Consider the following 10,396-nt stretch of genomic DNA (forward strand, 5'->3'; position numbering starts at 1 on the left):
CGCTGGGGGTAACGAGAGCCCGGCCGGTGTTTCGGTTTGGAATCGTTAGCGAGGGGTCCAGGGGGGCTGGTTTAATTCCACCTCCTCGGACTTGGAGCATCTGGTACGTGGCCGAAACTGGGTCGCCTTGTGCAGCTCAGGAGTTCCAGGGAGTCCCTGTGCGTGCGGGGAACCCCTCATGGACATCACAGGCAGGACTTGAGGCTGTGATCGTGCGAGTAATGGTATGGGACATAATGTCATCACAGCATAGCTTTACTGAAATAATTTGCAATAGTTACATATTTAAAAATTACGTACCAGGTGGAAGTACGTATTGTACCGGGCTCGGGGATTGGAAGTCAGGAGGACGCCTGCAATGCACTGGTTTTTGCACTTTAACTACAGCTTTGAATGGGTTTATGTTAATACAGTACCGGGTGTTTTTTTTTTCTCCATTTCACACATGGAAACCGGAGCACAGGCAAGTGATGCTGTTCACTAAAATTTTCTTACTGACAGGACATAAATTTTTTCAGTCACTACTCCAGGTGTTATTTTGGAGGAGCCAGAATAGTGATCAGAGGGCTTGTAAGGAGACTTGCACAGGTTCATGGAAACTGCCATTTGACAAAAACACCCCAGAGGATGATGGAAATGTGTGTGCAGGTGTTGAGGGGAAGCAGAAGTGGGGCTACTAGCAAAAATATTCAAGGTTTTACTTCTGAATCACAATATAAATGCTTTTAAAGTAGAGCTCTGATAAGATTTGAATCCTTTCAGACTTAAGATTTTCATAACACTCGAGGAGTAATAGTCAAAAAGAATATGTATATTCAGTTTCCTACTAATGCTTGCTTGTCTCAAAGAGTTAACAATGAATATCTCTTGTGGATTTGACAATTTTTCTACCCCTTCATTTAACAGCTATGGAAGTTCCCAAGGGACAGCTGAGGCAGTTTACAAGACAGTTTTCAACAGAGAGGTTTAGAGAAACAGAAGGTGAAAGTTTGATGTCTTTGAGATAGCTACCATTAAAAAAACCCAAAGAAATAAACTTTGGGATCAGTTCACATTCTTCAACTTAAATATTTACACTTTTTGTCAATAAAGTTGGTAGCTGTGTGAGATGCTCTTTCTCTAAATATCTTTTTTCTTTGCCAGCTCAGTGATGATTCTGTAGGTCTTCTGTTGTTAATTACAAATACTCTGATTAAATTTAGAATACTTAAAAGTGCAAGTTCAGGGTATTGTATTGTTCTCTCTCACTGTTCAACTTGGATAATGTTTCATGAACCTTTCTTTAACAGTGTGAAGTATCACCTTTCATCCAGGATGCTGCTACTGTGAATGAGTTTTTGTGATAAACACTTCCCTTAGGTATGATTGATCTTGTTTTTGATTTATGTGGGTATTTCCTTGTCATTTTTGTAAAAGCTGTGTTTCATTTTCACAAATACTTTTCAGTTAGAAGTAAGACATTTGCTACTTCAGCTTTGGAAAACTTGGCTTTTTGTTTTTCTCCTTGTTTTGAGTTGGCATGTCCTTCTCTTTTAAATAATATGTAGTAAAAAATAGGAGTTGACGGGTGTTTGCTGGCTTTCTATAGTATGATCTTAAGTCTAAGTTACCTGTATGAGTTTGGTGAACTTGGGTTTTGTTAGTTTGAAGGAGGTCTGCCTGGAGATTCTGTAGCGTGGTCGATTGATGGAAGAATTTGGTTAAAAGCTGTTGGTTTTGGTTTTTTTTTTTTGTGCAAATAAGTAGTTCAAAAGTCACCCAGCAGGTCTGCAACTGGGATAGCTGTTTTTTTTTTTCTTCAGAGACTGGAGGTTTTGCCCTGCATATAAATAGGACCTTGAAAATATGATAAAACAATGGGAGAGAGCTTCCATCACGTTTTTCTTTATGGTTTTCAACATCTTTAGCTTTATAAGTATTTTGTCTTCTGTTTGAAGTGCTTTGGCATGCCTACAAGTAACATGCCTTAGAGCTGCAATTGGGTCATCTTGGTGTCCTGAGAGCAACAGCTGGGTAATATTTATTTGTCAGGTAGTGAACTGTGGGATAAAGTTATCATGCATTCTAATTCAGATAATCCTTTTAAACAGATATAATGATGATTGTAAATGTATGCAGTTAAAAGTAAGAGCAATGTTTTTGGATCTGGTGTTAGTGGGACATCATCAGCACTAATCTTGTGTTTCCCCTCAGTCTTCAGTTCTGTAGTTGGCTTCTGAACTCTTGCAGCTAATTTTATTCAGTGAGATGGGAAGGGGTAAGGCCTGCACAGTAATGGGAAGTGAAAGGTTGGAAAGGAGCCACTTATCCCTGCTCTGCTTCTGAGTTAAGTATCATCCCTCTTGACCTTCTCTCTTCTTCCTGGAAAGAGAGAGAGGTCTTGGTGCTTGTGTGCGGAGGGTTGTAGAGACAGGAGCTCTTTAGCCCTGAGAGGGTTGGCGAGGAGGAGCCCACATCGCCATCTCCTTTAATTCTCCAGACTCTCAAGCAGGATCTGGTTAGGTGGGGGAAAGAAATTAGTAACTGAATGTAAGAGTGATATGCTATCTCCCTCTGCCTGAAATTTTGCTGAGCTACTTGTCCAAAAGGTTTAATAATATCCTGAGTCTCGGGAGTATGTTTTTCAAATTGCTTCTGCAAGCATTTGATTAAAATTTCGTGTTGCAATGTTGTACTAGTTTTGAATTCCAAAATGTTGTTCTAGGCCATATCACTTCCAAAGGGTTTGAGTTAGAGCTCTTAAATTGTATGTTTGAAAGTTTTCTGCTGCATAAAAATCCATTTGCCAATTGGTTGAAAACTGGCATATGTATAAAACACATAAATTGTGTTTTAATGTGGAAAAAGTCCTGTACATTTAGTAGCTTAACAAAGTCATGCCATCTGCGCAGCTTTTTGATGTCTTTGCAGTAGGCCCTGACAATTTGTAATCCTTACGGGAATAAGACTGCAAAAATAATAAAAAAGTAAATCTGTTCATGCCTAAGGAAGCTTTAGCTGGAATGTCTTTGGTGCAGTTCTCATGCTGAAGTACCTTTATGAGAAACAAATAATGGGATTCTGTTCTCAGTTAAGCTTTCATAATACATGTTCAACTCTATTAGTTTTCATTTTTTTTACAACTTTGTTCATAGGTACTTGTAAACTGAAAATTATAAATGTATTAAATCTATACTACTTCTGTATTGCTTTATTTATCTGTGGTTGACACTTTCATTTAAAAAACTGTATTGTGAAGCTGAAATAAGAATACACTATATTGTAATATAGTGGTTTTCTCAGATGTTATTTTATTGTGCAGGAGAGAATTGAGTGAGGAATTCGACCAGGAATGTGTTGACATGTTTTTATAAAGTATCAAGGCCTGTGACATCTGTCACCTATACTGACTGATGCCACTCCAGCAAGGCAGCGGCTGCCAGAAAAAGATAGGGAATTGCTGAGTTGAGTCGTGACCTGAGCATTCCATTACACACGAGGTTCCTGTGTTCTCAGAAATCTATTTTATCATGTGGTTTTTCAGGGTATTCCACTCATCTTGGATGGGAAGATGTTTTTGAAAAGTGCTGTATTTCTTTAAAAAATGTTTCTGTGGTAAGCATTAGGGAGTGATGGGCTGTGCCAGAACTGTTTGCTGTATCCCTCACTCCGTCACTTCGGCTGGGCTCAGGCTGACAGTGCTGCGTCTTACAGTGAGGTCAGTGGCTCAGCTGTAGCTGTGTAACAAGAGGGGCCATTCATAAATGTGTTTCTTGGCCTAGAGATGTTAGATGGCATTTCCTAGAGTAGCATCAGAATTCACTGTGGCTCAGGAAAGTGGAAACTGTACTGCAGTGTTGGAGTAACACCCGCTCATTTGCTATGGCTGGACGTACAGGCTGCAGAGAACTCTCTCACCTGAGTGTACAGTAGTTGGTCCTATGTTGTAACAGGAGGAGATGCCTTGAGGGAAGCTGCAGCCTGTGGCATCCTGGCCTGGATCAGCAATAGTGTGCCCAGCAGGATTAGGGCAGTGATTGTGCCCCTGTGTTCGGCACTGGTGAGGCCACACCTTGAATCCTGTGTTGGTTTCTGAGCCCCTCACTAGAAGAAAGACATTGAGGTGAGTGCTGGTTTGGCCAAATTTAGACATATATCGTCTGAGAGAAGGCAGGTTACAAACCACCCCTCCCCCACCAGGTTTGGGAAAAAAGAAACTTTTTCCTCGAAGGGAAGTGAAAGAAATAAAAACTATTTATTTAACAAACACACAGGAAAAGGATAATACTGCTAAATAATAAAATCTCTCGCTGTGAGGAAAAGCCTGGGAAAATGTTGGAGTCTTCCCTTTGGTCTCCCTCTTCCTCGGAGCTGGGACTTGGCCCAGGGCCAGGCCCTCTGTGCTCGGTGGAAAGTCCTCCCGATGTGTTCTGATATTGAAGCAGTCCAGCAGAAAAAGGGAAAAAATCCAAAATTCCTGGAAAAACAAAGTTCAACTCTCTGGAGAAAAAAAAATCCCGAAAAATGGCTGAACAAGCAAGCAGGGTGCTTTTCCTGCTCTCACACTCCCAGCAGCAGAAGGAAGAAAATGCGGAGAGCGAGAGTGTGTTGTCTGTCTGTGTCCTTGGAAAGCACTGCTTTGAGAAGTTTGCTCGGTTTTCGCTCTCTCCGCTCAGTTTAAAAGCATAGAAAGGCATAAAACTAACTTCTGGGCATAGAGCAGCCATAGGGAATACTACATCAAGTCACCCCAAGACAAAGTGCTTAAGCAAGTCCAGACAAGGGCAGCAGAGCTGGTGAAAGGTCTGGAGCACAAGTCCTGTGGGGAGCAGCTGAGGGAGCTGGGGTTGTTTAGCCTGGAGAAAAGGAGACTCAGGAGAGATCTTACCTCTCTTTACAACTACCTGAAAGGGTCGGTCTCTTCTCCCAAGTAATGAGCAACAGGACACGAGGAAACAACCTCAAGTTGCACCAGGGGAGGTTTAGACTGGATACTGGGAAACATTTCTTTGTAGAAAGGGTTGTCAAGTCTTGGAGCAAGCTGCCCTGGAAAGTGATTGAGTCACTGTTCCTGGAAGTATTTAAAAGACTTGTAGATGAGGTGCTTAGGAGCATGGTTTAGTGGTGGGCTTAGCAGTGCTGGGTTAATGGTTGGACTCAACGATCATAGAGGTTTTTTCTAACCTAAATGATTCTACAATTCTATGACCTGCATTCCTTGTCCCCCTGCACTGCTGTGGATTGGAAAGTAGAGGAGGTGGGAATGAATAAATGAAGTTGAGCCTGGGAAGAAGGGGGTAGAGGTGAATGGTACTTTTTGTCTCTCACCATCCCACTCAGTTTTCAATTGACAATAAATTACTTTTCCCCAAGTTGTCTCTGCCTTGTCAGTTGATAAGTGACCTCTGAGTATTTACCTCCCCCTCTTCTGTTCAGGAGCGGTAAAGTGAGAGAGTGGCTGGATGAGTGCCTAGCAGCTGGAAAATCAGGAACACATGTTCAAAGGACAATGGGCTTCACACATACCAGTGCTTAGGGACTGCTGCATTTGTCTAGTGCATTCCCTGTGGAGAGAGTTGTTCAGCTTGTTGATCATAAACCAGAGCAGGCTGGAACATGGGAATAGCACTCCTTGTTTGGGGTAATACTGAGTGGAATAACAATGGTGTCCCTGTTAGGGATAGGTGAGATAATGAGACCCACCTATTTTCTTCTCTGTCCTGCACGTCTGAGTTAAAAATGTATGGAAAGTGCTCTTTCAGTGCTTTTCTGCTGTGATAGTCTCTTTGTATGAAATGGATTTATTGTATTTACCTACCAAGCCTTTCCTCATTTACGTTGTTGCAATCGCTGCTTCTGTGATGCCCACACTCCTGGAGACAGTAAGCTGTGTAAGCTAAAATATCCAGGCTATTGCCCTGGTTTCAGCTGGGATAGGGTTAATTTCCTTCCTAGTAGCTAGTAGAGTGGTGTGGTTTTCATTTAGTATGAAAATAACATTGATAACACACTTAGTAGTGCTTACCCCAAGTCATGGACTTCCCAGTTTCCCAGTGAAAAGGCTGAAGTGGCACAAGAGGTTGTGAGGGGGAACGGCCAGAACAGCTGACCCAAAATGGCCAAAGGAATATTCCATACCAGAGGGCATCATGCTCAGTGGGAAGGCTGGCCAGGGGCAGCTGCTCAGGGTCTGGCTGGGCACTGGTGAGCAATTGCGTCATGTCTGTTCTATATTCTAATTATCATTATTGTCACAGTTATTCTAATTATTGTTTTCTTCCTTTTCTGTCCTATTAAGCTGTTTTTATCTCAGCCTGGGAGTTTTATCATTATTACTTTTCTGATTCTCTCCCCCATCCCACTGTTGGTGGGGAGTTGAGGGAGTGGCTGTGTGGTGTTGAGTTGCCAGCTGGGGTTAAACCACGTCAGTTGTTTCCTGGTGTGTTACGTATTCTTTTATCTTTTTTTTAGTTTGTAATTCAGGGAGTTGGAGCTGCCAGTACTTTTGTTCCTTTATATTGAGTATCAAGCAGTTATCAAGTAATAAATAATAAGAAAAAGAGTGTGGAGCCAGCACATCTGTGTATCTCTTTGTATTCTTGACATAACTGGAATATTTTAGCTGGTAGTGGCTGTTACTGTAATCAGGCCCCACAAATGCACCTTGGTCTGTTTGTTTTTAACTCATACATTTCCTCTTTAAAATTGCCTGGTTCCAGGCAGTTTGTAGAATGTTACCAGTCGTTGCCTGGAAATATCTGTTATCATTCTCCTAAAATAACCATTCCCAGTCAACTGAAAGCTGAACTACTGTTTTTCTGCTGGTTGTCATATCAGGTTTTCTGACATTTTTCAGTGGGAAGTGTAGACAAAGGATTACAGAAGATTGCTAGAAGTACTGCTTGTTTCCTAATCCAGCCAGCTCCATGTTTTCATGAGAGCTTGTGCTGGTGCAGAGAAATGATAGTTTGGGGACTGGACCAGAGAGAAAGATGAGATGGTGACTAGTTGAGACCCAGACTGGTCTGGCTTTGTGACTGACCAGTTGAAACATGTGGTAGTACTAAAGGCTCTTTCCGCACTACTGAGTATCTGAAAGGAGGAAGCTTTTCCCCGAAATACTTGTGCAGTCTTGATAATAGATAAGACCTTTCTGGCACAGAGGAGGTGGCACTCACTGGGGAAGCCTTGAAATATCTACCTGCTGGGGAATGCATGTGTTGCACAAAGAGTTCAAACAGGTTTGAGTTACAAGAGATTATCACTCCTCCTGAGGCTGTACCTATACTTTCTCTCCCATCCCTTACAACAATTCACCATACCCATATACCCTGTCTGCTCAGTTCTTATCTTTTCTGTATCTTTAGGTAATATCTGTATACTATCTGGAAGCACAAGAAAATCCCACACCTTAGCAGACAGGTGTGCTCATAAATTCCTCTGATGTAGATGCAGTTCTACTGAAGGAAGTGTGTTTGTCAGCACACACACACACACATACATATACACACACATGCACAGAGCAGCTCAGGAGGAGGGTTAGGGAAGTTGGCAGGAAAACTGTACCGGAGCTGAGCTAGCACTGACATTGCAGTACTGCATCCCTGGTAGCCTGAGGGAGCCCCAGATGGGTGAGATGACAAAGTGACACCTCTGTTTCCATCCAGCTGATCCTCTGAGGTTGCTAGAGGAGTTTTACAGGTCAGAGTGGTAGGAAAAGCACCAGTGAGGGACAACCTTGTAGTAGAAAGTTGTCTTTCATGAAAAAGGTCAGTGAGCCAGGCTGTTTGCATGAAGTAGATGCTTTGGTCCATGGTGGGACTGTCATCAATGGGTATGTCCAGGTGATAACAGACAGGAGTGTGGTGGGAGCATCGGGACTTCTCCACAGATGTGGACAAGAGGGTGGTGGGCAGCTTGATGAATGACATCTCTAATGTTTAAAATCTCCAAATGGAGCAGGTGCCAAAAGGGCACTGATAGAAATTGTGGTTTGCTTTTAGGAGCAAAGGCTTGAGCCTTTGTTTCTAACAGAAGGGTTTGTTGTGGGAATTATTTCTGAGCAGTATTGCTTCTATCCTGGCATGCCTGAGTGCCTCTGTGCTGGTTCTGCTGTGCTAGGAGGAAAGGAGGGAGGCTGGCTGCCATCTGGGGCTGGTTCATGAGCTGAGGGAGGGGCATGTGGGACAGCACCAGAGCGCCTCTTTGGCCTGAGGAAAAGTGGGATGTGTTGGCTCTTTTTTTTCTTTCTCCTTTAAAATTTTTTTTTCTCCCATCCTGTGATTTGAGCTGATTCTTTCCTGCAGCCTGTGACAGGTAACAGAGGTCTCTTTATGGTGTGGGGTTTCCTGGATGAAAAGTGTCTGCTGCTTGTGAAGTGCTCTCCGTAGTTCTTGGAGCGAGTGTTCGACAAGAAGGAGAGTGATGGCAGCAGCAGTGAATGGTTTAATGTGCTTTCTTCATTTGGCTTGAAATTCTGAGAAGTGGAAAGGGAGTTCGTTTGAGGATTGGATTTATTTTGTTTGTTGTTTTTCTTTTGAAATAGCACAATGTCGCGGGTTCGGTTTGTAACCGGGCGGAAACACCAATTTAGTGTAGTGGTTTGGTCCAAAATACTCATTACTGTTTATCTGCTGTGAGATAAGAATTAGGAGAAATGCAAAGCAGGCACCAAACTTGAAAGAATATAAAGAAGTTTATTAACAGACCTAAAAGAAGAAAAAAAAAATTATACCACCTTCAGAACTCTCCTCCTCCCCCCACCTTCCTCCCTTCTCCCACTGACAATGTGAAAAGACAACCCTTAAGATGTTCAGTCTGTTTACCACTTCCATAATAACCTTGTTCAGTCCATTTAGAAAGAGAAGTCTCTTCTTGCTCATGCTATGAAAACATTATCACAACGAGACAGCCCCCCACTTCCAAATATTGTTCAGTCCATTTAGGAAGAGGAGTCTCTCTGCCTGCGTGTGAGTCCTTTCCCCCGACTTGCAGCTTTTCCCGCAACTGCTTTCGAGGGTCCACTCTTGAAGTTTTTTGGGGTACAATTTTAAGGTTGAGCCGTTCAGAAACAAAAACAGAGGCCCTTCTCCTTCCCTGGGAGCAAAGGGTCTTCATCATCTTCATCGTTAGGACTATCTCTGGGAGCATCTCTAGGAACTGAGGTTTTCTCCTTTCCCATTTGGAGCAAAAGTCCTCATCTGGTTCATCTCTAGGGACTGAGGTTTTCTCCTTTCCCGTTTGGAGCAAAAGTCCTCATCTGGTTCATCTCTAGGGACTGAGGTTTTCTCCTTTCCCGTTTGGAGCAAAAGTCCTCATCTGGTCAATCTCTCCCTGTCCAAACTTCTCATGAAATTACAGCTGCGTCAGCATCTGCCTATCTCAGCGCAGGTGCTTCTGCTCACGAGTTGAACACTCCACCCCCCATATCTTCATGAAATTACAACAGGATACTCTGATATATCATAGCTTCACAACAGAATTTCAGCTTTAAGCATCTCCTCTCTCTCTTCCCTCAGGTTTTCAGCTCTTCACAGCAATAAAAAGGGTTAATCTCACCTCGGCCTGGCAGCTTTGCAGCTGGAATGTTGAATTTTTCTTAGCGCAGTGGAGAGGGGTGAGAGCCGGGCCGCTCCGGCTGCCCACGGCAAGGCAGTGGGGGGGGTTCCACGGCTGGAACAGGTCCATGGCTTCAGGATGGCCATGGCCCGGCCCGGCCTGGCCCAAGCAGGGAAAAAAGCAGCCACCTGTCCCAGCGCCGGAAACGAGAGAGAGCTTGGAGGGGGAGTTTGCCTATTCTTAAATGTGGATCACAGAGGTGATCACAACTTTAAGTGGCTTAGAGAATTGTCCATATCCAAACTGGCCAGCTGATAGGTTCTATCAGTTCCCAGAGGAAACTGTAAGCACCCCTTAGCAAGGACGTCCCTTCCGGGACTATGCTTGCTAACCTATGACACACAATTTCTCGGTGCAGTTGGTGGGTTTTAAATAGGAAGAGGTAACAGGATTGTTAAAGTGTTGCATAAAAGAGGTGTTAAAAGCTACTGGCCTAGCGCCCTACTAAGAAACGAATCTGTTGAAAAGAAGGAAGTGTCTGTGAAAGGAGCAGGTATAGACTCTTGTAAAACTTGAAGACTTGGACTGTCCTGCATAGAAAAGCTGATGCTGTAGAGTGATCTTTCTATCTTGACAGATGTGAACAATTTTAGTTCCTTCTTGGTGGATTTCATGAAGAAGGCTGTTACACTTCTGATACACGTGGAGCTAACCCATTGCTGCTTTTGATTTTGGCCTAGATAAATTAATAAATTGTCTGCATAGTACAGAGCTGATTAAATGCAGTCCCAAGGAACTTTTTCATGCTTTATTTCCTGCTTGAACTTATTATAGTTTTTAAAATTAGTTTCAAGTGAAT

The 10,396-nt window shown here is 43.1% G+C and overlaps 1 protein-coding gene across 2 annotated transcripts in view; it reads left to right on the forward strand.

Annotated features, from left to right (window-relative positions):
• Positions 1–43: 43 nt before the first annotated feature.
• The window catches only part of B4GALT4 (beta-1,4-galactosyltransferase 4), a 27,863-nt gene continuing 17,510 nt past the window's right edge, over positions 44–10,396 (forward strand). Inside the window, exon 1 of one of the 2 annotated variants that reach the window (XM_017731910.1) lies at positions 44–1,359. The gene's annotated coding sequence lies outside the window, so the exon portion shown is untranslated. Of the gene's footprint in view, positions 1,360–8,175; positions 8,296–10,396 lie in introns of those variants that run through there. The other variant, XM_008631748.2, reaches the window with a different exon arrangement.

The sequence above is a fragment of the Corvus brachyrhynchos genome, unplaced genomic scaffold (assembly GCF_000691975.1).
Source record: "Corvus brachyrhynchos isolate BGI_N302 unplaced genomic scaffold, ASM69197v1 scaffold3, whole genome shotgun sequence".
NCBI lineage: Eukaryota > Metazoa > Chordata > Aves > Passeriformes > Corvidae > Corvus > Corvus brachyrhynchos.